Genomic DNA, 507 nt, shown 5'->3' with positions numbered 1-507 from the left:
TGGGTTGCAACAACAATACGGAGCTTGTGGGGTATTGTGATGCGGATTATGCTGGAGATAGAAAGGATAGAAGATCAACAACCGGCTATTGCACGTTCATTGGAGGCAACCTAGTCACATGGAAGAGCAAGAAACAAAAGGTGGTGTCACTCTCAAGTGCCGAGTCCGAGTATAGGGCAATGCGGAAGCTCACTACCGAATTGATTTGGTTAAAGGCTCTTCTAAAAGATCTCGGCATTGAATCATCAACACCAATCACAATGCATTGTGATAATGAGGCAGCCATCCACATAGCATCCAACTCGGTATTTCATGAAAGAACGAAGCATATCGAAGTTGATTGTCACAAGGTCCGAGAACAAGTTGGATTGGGAGTCATTCTACCGTGTTACACCGAAAGCTCCGAGCAACTAGCGGACATCTTCACCAAAGCAGCAAGTCCACAAGTTTGTGAGTACATTCATTCTAAACTCGGCCTTGTGGACCTCTCCAAGCCATAATGCCTAC

The sequence above is a fragment of the Capsella rubella genome, unplaced genomic scaffold (genome assembly GCF_000375325.1).
Source record: "Capsella rubella cultivar Monte Gargano unplaced genomic scaffold, Caprub1_0 scaffold_2, whole genome shotgun sequence".
NCBI lineage: Eukaryota > Viridiplantae > Streptophyta > Magnoliopsida > Brassicales > Brassicaceae > Capsella > Capsella rubella.
Note: the sequence above shows the minus strand (reverse complement) of the source record.